This window comes from Falco peregrinus, chromosome 2, assembly GCF_023634155.1.
Source record: "Falco peregrinus isolate bFalPer1 chromosome 2, bFalPer1.pri, whole genome shotgun sequence".
NCBI classification, from domain to species: domain Eukaryota; kingdom Metazoa; phylum Chordata; class Aves; order Falconiformes; family Falconidae; genus Falco; species Falco peregrinus.
In genome coordinates, this window is record NC_073722.1 from 98,043,334 (window position 1) to 98,054,646 (window position 11,313).

Consider the following 11,313-nt stretch of genomic DNA (forward strand, 5'->3'; position numbering starts at 1 on the left):
CTTGCTATGCTTGCTTAAGTTCCTTAAGACGGCATTGCATAAAAGCTGGGGTTTGATGTCTAGAGATGGAGCAGTCCAGGACACTGACACCTGCAAAGGTCCCGATTTTACAGAACATTCTCTTTTCCGTGTTCAGAACAACACTGGAATCTTCTCAACCAAAGGGAGCTACAAGCAGCCATGGAAGGCTACAGGACAAACGGAACCACTACATCACGAGTAAGGGCTCCATTCTCCGGCAAAAGGACAAGGATAGAGTCTGAGCTATGAATTAGGGCTAAAAGATGTATGAGTGTCTTGTCAGAATAGCAAAAAGAATTGAAGAATGAAATGGTAGTCAATAGCTGGTTTTATATAGGGATTCCACAAAATAACTGCTTTATGGAAATGGTTCTCATCTCCCTTTAACCCTTAAATCCTTCAGAAGGCTACATTCACACTGCTCGCATTTCATTCCGCCACCTATATTTCACCCCCATCCCACAAAGGAGTGCAAGGTTTCCTTTTCCCTTTTTAACCCCTTTAACCTTCCTCAACACTCCATAAATTAATCTGCATGGAGAACACCCCCCTGAGATGCTAAAGCAACTAGGGTTAAACTTTTTTTAATCCTTCTCCTTTTCCTTTCTGGGTTTCTTCACTTCTTAAAAAAGTCCTTGAAAGTTCTCTATCTTGATGAGGATATAATTACGTCTCAGTCTAGAGGCAGTCACAGCTCGTGGCATTTTCTGACTTGCAGTAGAAGACTTCGGTCCCCCAAGCAGCACGTTCTCCTCCTGTCTCATCCTAGGAACAACCTTGAAATTTTTTAACTCCAGAATTAGAATTCTGAACTTGCTTCAGAGTGCCTCAAAAAAGCTGCATGTGAAATAGCTGTTTCCTGTCAGGCTCCTAAAATCCCTAGCAGTTAAACATAATTTTTTAAAGGCTTTACTTGCTATCAAAGCACCTGAATCCTGTGTATTTTACAAGATAATGAGCTAGTTTTTGAGGAGAAAATGTAGCTGTTAGGAATATTAACTGAAGTTATTCTTACTGCAGGAGCGTGTGTAGGGTGTGTGTGTAAAAAAACTGCTTTAATGTCTAGTCTTGGAGTAAGTCCCAGAAGAGATTGATTCAATTTCCATTCATTATGAGACCAAAACTTAAAATTACTCTGATGTATAGATGCTATTCCCAGCATCTTTCAGGCAGCAGAGATTAGTGATGTCTGGCAGGGCCTATGATGACTAGTAATAAAGACCCTTCAAATTATGGTGCAGTGTGTATTAATGGAAAGCTTAAGGATTGGGTTTGTGTTACAATATGGGCTCTATAATTGACAGTTTTCATTAAGAGGTCTCCAGACCACAAATGGGAAACCTACAACTGCTCATCCCTTTTATATGAAAGGGTACTTAGAAGAAACTCTAGATTATCATTCCTGGTTTGTGTTGCCTTGGGAACTAAAGCACAAGTTTTGAATTAAAAAAAAAAAAAAAAAAGACTATAATGTAAAATATATTTTCAATAAAATACTTAAGGAAAACTAGAACATTTACACATCATCTGGTTTCAAATTTGCCTTAGAGGTCCTCCTCTATCCCTGACCTGTGTGTATAAATAATTCTGTTGAGGCACGTTCTATAAACTGAAGGAACTACATTGATCGTGATATCATCTACTCTTTCTGTTACACAGTAAGGAACTACCTCTGCTATTCAGCCACAAAGAGACAAAACCCAAACCTCTCGAAAACCTTTCATGAAACTCATCTTGCTGCATTGTGAAATTATGATTGTATGTGGAAAAACTCACTATGAATGAGTATCTGCAAGCAGCCACAGAGATACGTCTCAGGCTTAGGGAGCACCAGTCCGCCCTGAGTACCAGGTTCACCAAGCTGAATACCTGCTGGGGAGCTGTAAAACCAGAGCACGGAGGAACCTATACAGAAATGCACAGCAAATTACCAACAATGCTAAATCAGATCCCAGACTGAACAGCTCCTAGTGCTTCCTTGTGATTTAATTCACCAAATTTGCACCAATTGACAGAGGCTTCAACAGGGAAGTCCTGCTTTCAACCTGAGCTGCCTTGGAGATTTCAAAGAGAGGAGGTGAAGATGTACAGGCTTAAATCTGTTTCATTCCTAATGAGATCAGCCCTAGAAAGGACGGTTCAGGTGGATTCAGGAACCCATCCCAATCCCTGCCTTGTACAACACAATTCAGCTTCTGCAGGCTCTGCTTCTTCTCATGTGAGAAATGGTGCTTAAGAAGAGCCCAGCACCTCAATGGTGCATAAATAAGTCAGGAATTTAGATGAAAACTCTCCAATAGATTTTGTATCCATCTCAAGGGTTAAAAATAGGCCAAATGAAATTTCAATGTTTTACAGTAATGTAAATTTTACAGCATTTTCCTGTTTTGATGATTCTTGAATGCTTTTAAGGCATGCTTTAAAGTAGTTTAGCTGCTATAGTTCAACATAGGTATTCCATTTTCATATTATATATGTATTTGTAAATTATTTTGTTTGAACTGAAGACTGAATAAACTTGTGATCTTGAGAATTTATTGAAAAAAAACTCATTCAGTAGGCTCTAATAAGGACAGCAGATCTCTAAAGGGCTGTATTTGTCAAATATCAACCATATATCGAATGGGGGAATTTTTTTTGATTTGAACCAAGATTTAGCCACTTAAATGTAACAAAGAAGCCTGAAATTTTCAGAAGCATCAAACAGCTGTTCCAGAATCAGAGCACTGCACAAACTCTGTGGCTTTATGTTTTTCATCAGGTGCTTTTTGGAGGGGAGGGGGGGAAGGGACTGAAAGATAGTATTTTGTTTTTCCTAAAACATAAATATGTTTTGATTTTATGTAATGAATAAATTCAATTTGTTGTTAAAAAGAAATAAACATCAGCCTTGACTTCAGTGTAAAAGGCATTCAGAGGAAATAAACATTACGATAACAGTTCAGTGCTCAGGTTTGCCCTTGTAGTGCGGGGGACACTGTACTTCTGCACAAAAGCCCCGAGGCAACAAACACAGAAACAAACGATGCAAATGGAGTGGTGGGGCGATACAGTTGTCATCTTTATTTTCCTGCAGCTCTTTCACTTTCCAGTTCCGAGACATTTTTGTTAATGACTTGAAAAGTCATTATTCTTTGCAGAGCGTTGATCTAGAAGTTAAAAACCCTAATTTACAAGTAGCATAGACCTGATCCCAAAGAATGCCAGGACAAAAGAAGAAAAGGATAAAAGAAGCCCCAGGATTTTTGCATAGCAAAAGATCAGTGTAAGCTTTCCCCAAGAACAAATAGAGCAATAATCAGGTATGACCAAAATAATTTTCCTGGTTTTAATTTGTAGAGTTTTAATAACTAAAGAAATAAATGATTTTATATGGTGATCAACCTATGGACTATATGTATCAAATAATATAATGTATTAACAGCATAACTGAAGATGCATTTTCAGCTCTGTTCATGCATCAGACTATCAGTGAGTTAGCTTCCTTGTGAAAGGATGAAAGTCATGACTCAATTGACTAATTACATGCGTGCACATGTATTTTAAGAAGGTTTCTGATGTTGACTAATTTTGCACTTTGCTTGTTTCACAGATACTTTTGTGGCACAGCCTTGATGAGTCTTTTTGCTAGATTCTGAATTTCTAACAAACATTACTGTAATTGTTGTGGATAACAGACCTTGCATCACTGAGCCCAGCTAACTCCCTTCCCCTGACTCTATCCTGCCAAAATGCAAAGTGCTTTAAGGGGTAAGTCAGTCGTAGGAGGAAACATCATTGCAGTCCTGTGTGATTTACAAGAATGTCAGGGCACATTACAGCTGGTATTTACTTCCATGCTAATTTATTTTGAGTGATAAAACACTTGTCCTGTCTATTAGTGCCACACAGAATTAATTGTCAGTATTACTTGACCAAAGGAAAATAAAAATTTTGCAGAAAGGCAGAAGGTAGTGGTGCTGCAGAAGCCTAGCCAAGTTTTCATAGGATTCTGAAGCTGTATGGCACCGCAGTACATTTTCAGTTAAGCTGCCATTTGTGAAGGGTTAGTGAACGACCACTGTATTGTTATTAAGGTTAATAAAAAGTTTCTACAGACAGCAGGAACTACGTCTAGTAAGAAGGTCTCTTCAGGTACTGCACTCCAAGGCGTGCAGTTGTTATGAGCACGTTACAGGCATTAATTAGGATTCATTCACAGAGAGTCACAAGCACATCACCAACCCAAACCCAAGAGGTTTAACCAACAGTTAATTTTTCAAGTCCAACTACAATGGATTAAATTTCCTTTTAACTCAAACTTTAAATACAAGTGTGGTAAAAACCTCACATTTTTCTGGCTTTACTTTAGTCCTGATAATACTTTCAATTCAACAACCCTTATAGAGTGTTTATAAAGTTCTTATATTTTTATTTGAGATCGAGAAAATTGTAGCTTTGCTGACTAACATTTATTTAAGCAAATAAGTCTGTTTAACTTGAAACTCAGCAGGGCATAAACTGAGGGGGGAAACATAGTTAATGAAAAATCTGCTTTCAATCCGAGTGGCATCCAGAAAAGATATCCCCTCAGTTATTTAAGTAGTCATCATGATTAAAACCACTCAGATGACCAAAATCTTGTTTTACTTATCCTTCACAGCATCCTGCATAGAACACAGACATTCCAGACATGATAACCCCAAATGACATAATGTAGCCCATGCACCCTTTGGGCTACAATGCCCCAAAACAGACGTCGTCATCCTTAAACCTATCCCGTACGTACTCCCTTGAACTTCTACAGTGTGTTATACCTGCCTACATCCTCTATGCCTAACTCTCTTGAAGCCATCACAAAGGAAATATAAAAGTCTCTTGTAAAGCTTTAGAAATTCATACAAATTCAAGAATAGGTCTGTAAAAGAATGCATGGCAAGGGCTGTACAAAGCCTCCTCTTTTTGTAGGAAGTTCAAATAAGAAACTTCCTGTGTCTCATTAAATCTGGAGGTAGAACGCCAGTGTTTGACTCTGAAAGGTTTATTACTCTAAACTCTATTGATTAATAGTAAAACACTGCATTTCTTAATTTACAAGCAAGTAAATCAGTTCCTAACCTATTACAGAACACTACAAGAGCCTAGCAGATATAGTAAGTCTCTGGGACGTCTGCAGAAGGGAGGAGGTTGCCCACTGTCATTGAAGTTTTCCTGTGGGTATTTTTCCCCATGACCAGGACCTCTCTGATTGACAGAAATCCCTGGTTAAACACCAGTTGCTATTTCTACCACATTAGCTGTTCCCTCCTCACAAATTTGGGAGTTTTACCAACTCATTTCCCAAATCAATTTGTTCGGATTCCGCCCAGCCCTCCCTTAGTTTCAACCGGTCTAAGTAGGAAATGGAGATACTCCTGCTCTTCCGTAGGTCTGCCTCCCTGCTGATGCCTTAAGAACATCTAGGGCCAGTTCTGTAACAAATGTATCGCCTCTTGTCACCTATCTACTCAAACCACGTGTCAAACATCTAACAGGGTTGGGGTATTTTTTGGGGGATGGGGTGGGAAGGGGGAGTGAGAAAAATGTGCACTCCCTATACAGTTCTAACAATGTATTTGCAGTTTATATAATGTTACATTTTTAGGGTTAATTCATCACAGAGTTTTTGCTGATTGGCATCAAGTCCTACTGCACAATGCTGCAAGTGGATGCATTATCAACCCTACACTTCACAAGAATTGCAAAGCAAGACTAGAGACACCAGATCCAATGAAGTCAATGAGAGACTCTCTTAATTTCAACAGCATTAGATCAAATCCCAAGCAAAGATAAAGGATTAAATATTTAATGCCATGAGGTCATTTTTTCTGTATTTTCTTTACTTACTTCAGCCCCAGAGGGAGCAATTTGTATCAGTATGGTATTGTACATCTACAGATTCCGCCCGAGAAAGTGATTTTAAAGAGAACTGTCCCAGTTCCGGAATGAAGTAGGAGCCCAACCTCTGTTTGCAGATTTACTAACACTATGATGACAAAAATAAAAATGTGTTGCCTGTAAAGCAAAGCTAAGTAAGCAGTATCAGGATGGCGAAGGACAACTGAATTAAAAATGTTCATCTTTTAATAATGATATGCATTGTTCATAAGGAGATCATTTTTTCCAGCACAGTCTAACACAATTACTCCACGTAATCATTGTTATAGTTGGCCTACTGTATCAAAATTTAATGCTATGCTCTAAAACCCATCGTCTTACAAGAAAACCTGCAGTCTCAATATGCTTCGCACGAAGATGCATTTTTCCCAGCTTTAGTGGATTTTCAAGCAACTAGAAATTCATATTTTTCAATCAAATGTAACGTTATATCTCAAGGTGTTAAGGGAGAGTCTTTGCAGAGCTACTGACTTGTTGTGCATGATGGAAAGGTATTACTCCAGCAGGATGTGATGGGTGCTCTCCATTCGCGCTGGAAATAAGTGGATGTTAATATCTGTAAGTCCGTTACATTTTTGTTAGGTCAGAGACTTTGAGGTGGAAGATAGCCTAAATAAGAGTCAGTGTTGTATCAAGCCACTTCGTGCCCTATGTCAAACTATGAATTGCTCCACTGAGCACGACTGAACACAGCTTTAGTTAACGTGAGCAGTTTTTAATAACCAGGAAGACCAAAGTGGTCATCATCAAACATAGAAATCAATAATACTCATTGGAGATCAGAGGTGAAATATCAGTTCACAAGTTGCTCTCTTACAATCTTTTCGGTATAAGGTTAGGAAGAAGTCCTACTGATTTATTATTTAAAACAAAGAATATTAAATACCAAGATTAATTCTTAATTAAACTTTTATGGTGCTAAATCAAGCATCCAGACTCTAGGAAATGTCAAACCCTGAGTTTTCTTCAGTTGTATTAACTCAGCTACATGAACACTGTATTTATCGATGTCCTAAACACTTTGTATTAGGGAATCTGAATGTCTTAATATAGAAATCAGACAAGGAACTGCTTTATTACCTAACCATGCTACCCAAACTCTGAGGACCTCCTTCCTAAGCTCTTTGCAATCACAATCTGCACCAGATTCAAGTCCTTAACCACACTCACTTCATGGATGTCTCCCCTTTGCCACTGACTGGGGCAGCAAGGATGTTATAAAATACAATGTATCAGCCTGTTTAACACAGGAAGCATTTGTTAAAGAAAACAAACAAAACCACAAACACAAGCTGACAGGCTTCCCACACAGCTTGAGCTACAGATTTGTCTTTTTTTTTCTTTTCTTTTCTTTTTTTTTTCTTTTTTTTCTTTAATCTAAAATTTCTGGAGAGCCCACAGAGACATCTTGTGCCTGGATAACATATAGCAAGTCATCAGTACAAAAGAGGAGCTGCGGTCCTTCTTCCTCTTTGCGCCAATCATCTTGGGACACCAAGGACACAACCAGCTGGCACCCACCAGCACCATGGCTTGGGAGCGCAGGTTTATCGTCTCCCTCGTCTTTAGATGGATTGAAAGAAGTTGGTGATAGAAGCTCCTGCTCTTGTGAACCCAGGCTGGCCACAGAAGCACCCAGTCTTTTTTCATCACATAGTGTCTACTGATATTTTTGAGTCATCTTGTCTTATTCAATAAAACATTTTATCTAATAGCTCCTTGTAGGCATTGATTCTTGAACCAAACATCACTGTGTTACCCACTGATAACTGCATTGCAGCGAGGAAACCTTTGGACAATGTTACTGAGCTTTGAAACCAAAAACTCAGATTCCTATCTGAGTGCTCTTTTTCCAGTGGGAATTCTTGGGTTTAGTTACAAAACAGGAGTTAAATTCCGGCAGTATTTGAGACAGAATTTAAATTTCAGGTAGTGACAGTGAGATGAAGTACAGGTGTTGTGAGCTGACTGGAGCACCCCGAGGGTGCTTGAGCCGTAGGCAGCAAGAGGGGCTGTGGGCTACCTCAGGGAGGGCACAGCCAGGCAGGTTGTCTCCTCTTAAACTAATTCCTCAGAGCATGAAAAAGTTTCCCCATTTCCCAACAATATACCTGCCTCCCACTTGAAACTAGATACTATTCTGTAGAATTTATTTTAATTGGAAAATCAGGGTCAAATTATGCTGTCACATATTTTCAAGTAACCCTTTAGAAGATGGCCCCATTCCACCTGGAATGCACCCTTACTCTAGGGGACTCAGCTGCAGCGCTGGTGTAACTGCCTTTGCCTGAGAGCATAAAGAAAGGAAGGTCCGTAGGGAGAGGTGTAGGGTGCGACACAGCCCAAGAGCTCTCCACCCTGAGGGACACCATGCCTGCAGTGCTACAGAACGAAACGCGGGGGAATTTGCCTCAAGGACAAAGCAGCTGCCCGCTGACATCACCTGCCCGTGAGAGCACGCTTGGCATGGGGCAGCAGCACCTGGCTTCTCAGAGGACTTGTATCTCCAAGTGTGCTGGTTCCTAGAGGACCTTTTGAAGCACACCGGCTGTTGGGGCAGGCACCAGCACTCCATGCAGCCTCTGACTACTCTGTTTGCCTTAGGATTTTTTTTTTTTTGGGGGGTGGGGTGGGTGGGTTAAAGGATCCAACATCACCTGGAACAGGATAAAGACAACTGCTTGGACACCCTGAACTCTGGGTTAGGTCAGGCTCTCCAGGAGAGAGGCAATACAAGAGTTCTGGCTGCCTTCCTACCAAGGGTCCCCTGGAGCCACCCCTCCTGGTGCAGTTGATTAAACAGCCATTGTAACTGTTTTCACAAAGCACACTTTTCTCCCTGTTTTCTCTCTGGTTCCTTATTTACTCCATGCCTATATTAGCAGCAGATTATCACACCCTCTCTCCAGCTGTGTTTTATTCACTCACTGACCAGTGAAGCTAAGGTATGTTCACTGCCCCTTCAGCCCCTGGATACCCACTTTGAGGAAACAAACAGGTTCACAGGATACTTTGGGTCCTGCAGGTCCAGCCAGTGTCTAGAGAACCCATGTGAGATGCCTATTTATCCTAACGTAACTGAGCAGATCCTACTGTACCCCAAAGCACCCCCAGGCTGGATAGTCCACATAAGATCCAGTGGAGGGGGACAGGAAGATTTGTGTGCGTGTAGCATATAGTTCAGGAATACTCCCTGAGAGACCTCTCCTGATGCCATTTGTAAAGTTGATCAATAAAGTTTTGCTGTTGTTTGCTTAACCACTAACTGTGAACCCAAACTGACCAGTGGAGATGTGGCTCACGGTGTGCACCAGTAACCCAGTGCAACAGCGGCTGTCACGCTGCCTCCCTTATTTCATGGCAATGTCGTGCCAAGGCTTAGAGAAGCTATTTTTGTGCTCGGTGTTACTGCTACACAAGATGATAATTAAGAGAAGTATGCACCGAACTGGAAGGAAATGTATAAGAAGCTCTGAGAAAGTATCCCTGAAGCTATACTAGTAATGAAAATGAAGTTCTGTTACTCAGAGCCAAAAAAGTGAGGTCATGAAAGGTGAGGTGGCACAGAATTTACTTATCCCCTATCTACAGGAGGCTCCTAAAGATTATCACTGGCTCAAAGGTACACTAATCTTTCAGAGATGAGAGAGGAATAAAAGTAACCGATTTTTAAAGGTAGACGCATGAAGTAATTGTAAGTTTGGACAAGAAAATGCCCCACATGCTCTCCCTCTCTCTTCTGAAAAGGAAATGAAAAATATTAGCCTCTTGACTGAATGGGGATTGTGACAATTTCAGAATGGTTCTTGACCTGTCCTGTAAAAAGTAGATGACTTGCCAGAGAAAAAGCAGGGGAGAAGGTGGATGATAATGTCAGAGAGTTCCAACCTGACAACTTGTGACAATACAGCCGGTATTCAGGAGAGTAGTAATTCTTACAATGCAAAAAGCCACCACCACACACATAGAGAAAAAAAAACCACACCCAAAAAAACCAACCCCACCCCCAAACCCCCATACCCCCATAAATTGGAAAATGTTTGCATAGTTGATATTTTAAACACCTGCAGAAGACAATAGGTTTAATTCCCATCTGTGTAACAACCTTCTTTGTAAAACCTTGGACAAATAAATGAATTTCTTTACACTTTAGTCCCAAACTTCTAAAATAGGCGCAGTGATATTTACCTTTCTGCACCCCAACCAAAAGCTCTTCAGAAAGGAAATTGTCTTCCACCACCAGTCAACGGAGCAGATAAATTGGCAGGTGTTTTTGTTTAGCTTGTGACCCTTCCAGAGCGCCACACGTTTTGCTGTTGCAGCCTTTGGTTAGCGGCCATGGGTCAGCTTTGCATCTTGACTGGCAGCTGAAGACTGACTTCAGCAGCTCACTGATGATCCCCCTGGGGTACCACACAGGTACACTTCCCCTCTCATGGAAGCAGCGTGATAGACCTGTCAGCAAAAAACCACAGCCGAGACATCTCTACACCCCTGCTGGCTGCTAGAGCAGGACAGCAGCGTTTAGACAGAGCAACTATTAAAGTAGACTGGAGGATACCACCATCCTGCATCAAACACACCTTAAAAAAAACCACAAACCAAACCCCCACTGTAGAGGAATGAAGCTGGGTTAATTAGCTTTGATAATGTACAACTGTGGGCTGGCTTCAGGGGCAGGGGGTGGGGGTGGCATGGCCAATGTAGATAAGGTGTAGCTGTGGCTGGTTCTGGTAAGGGGTCGGGCAGCCAAGGAAGAAGTAGAGAGAGGAAGAAGCAAGAGAAGAGAGAGCAGGCCCTGGGTGAGGAGAAGGCAGCAGAGGGACTGGCATGAAGAGTACGTTGGTATGAGATGGTAAAAGACCTTGTTGCAGCTGGCTAGTTTGGAGAGTGCTGTGACACACCACCACCTGCAAAAAACAACCAACCCAAGCAATATTTCTCAACCAGCTCTACCAGTGGAGAGCACCAATGGATGCTGTTTGCACTGAAGATACGTCTGTCTAATACCATTCATCTCCTTTCCAGAAAGGAGACAGTCAGATTCTTTTGGTGTATATGTCTTCATATGGACTCCTTTAGTCTGCATGATTTCAGTGGTCAGGCACCTCCTTTGGCTAGTGTTTTTTTCTATCCATAATGGATATTCACAATAGAAACTTATGTCTTCCTGTCAGTAGGTAGATAGGTTGCTTTTGTGGATTGTAAGCTGAGCATTCTATAACACTTTCCAGCAAAATGTATTCATTACTAACAAAAAAAAATAATATCTGTGAAACAGCCAAACAGGCACAAAAGGAAAATTATTTATTTTTAAGCTTACTTATTTCCACACTTGCATGATACTTACACATACACATTTTTATTAGGCTTCAT

At 40.9% G+C, this 11,313-nt stretch overlaps 1 long non-coding RNA gene across 1 annotated transcript; it reads left to right on the plus strand.

Moving 5' to 3' along the window:
• Window positions 1-22: 22 nt before the first annotated feature.
• Window positions 23-3,455, plus strand: LOC129783876 (uncharacterized). Its single transcript, XR_008745925.1, has 2 exons — window positions 23-219; window positions 1,681-3,455. It is a non-coding gene; the product is annotated as an uncharacterized LOC129783876 (long non-coding RNA).
• The last annotated feature ends 7,858 nt before the right edge of the window (window positions 3,456-11,313 follow it).